Source organism: Elephantulus edwardii, unplaced genomic scaffold (genome assembly GCF_000299155.1).
Source record: "Elephantulus edwardii isolate Elephantulus edwardi_28Jun2011 unplaced genomic scaffold, EleEdw1.0 scaffold00077, whole genome shotgun sequence".
Classification (NCBI taxonomy): Eukaryota; Metazoa; Chordata; class Mammalia; order Macroscelidea; family Macroscelididae; genus Elephantulus; species Elephantulus edwardii.
Genome location: NW_006399827.1, coordinates 13,787,527 through 13,787,943, shown reverse-complemented (window position 1 = coordinate 13,787,943; position 417 = coordinate 13,787,527).

Below are 417 nucleotides of genomic sequence, written 5' to 3'. Positions count from 1 at the left end.
ACCCCAGCCAGGCCCGCCGCCACCCTCCCGCCGCTTGGGCCCCCACCCGCTCAGACGCGCCCCCCGCCCCCGCGCTCCAGGCGGCTCCTGCAGGAGTGGGGCTTGCTGACATATTTTGAAAAAGATGTCATTTACAAAATAACCTTTCCTTGGGGAGTTGGGGGTTTAGGGGTTTGCACCATTGGGGAGGGCCAAGGAGGGGGTACCAACGAGCCGACACCTTATAAATCGGAGAGGGAGAGGAGAAAGTCTAAATACCAAACGCTTGGAGGTTTCGAATTTGTTTCCGAGTTCGGATCCCTTCTCTGCCAGTACCTCACTGTGTGACCTTGAGCAGATCACCACCTCTCTCAGGGCTCCGCTTCCTCGACCTCAAATGAGAGGGTTGGGCAGGTGACTCCTGAGATTCTTTTAACT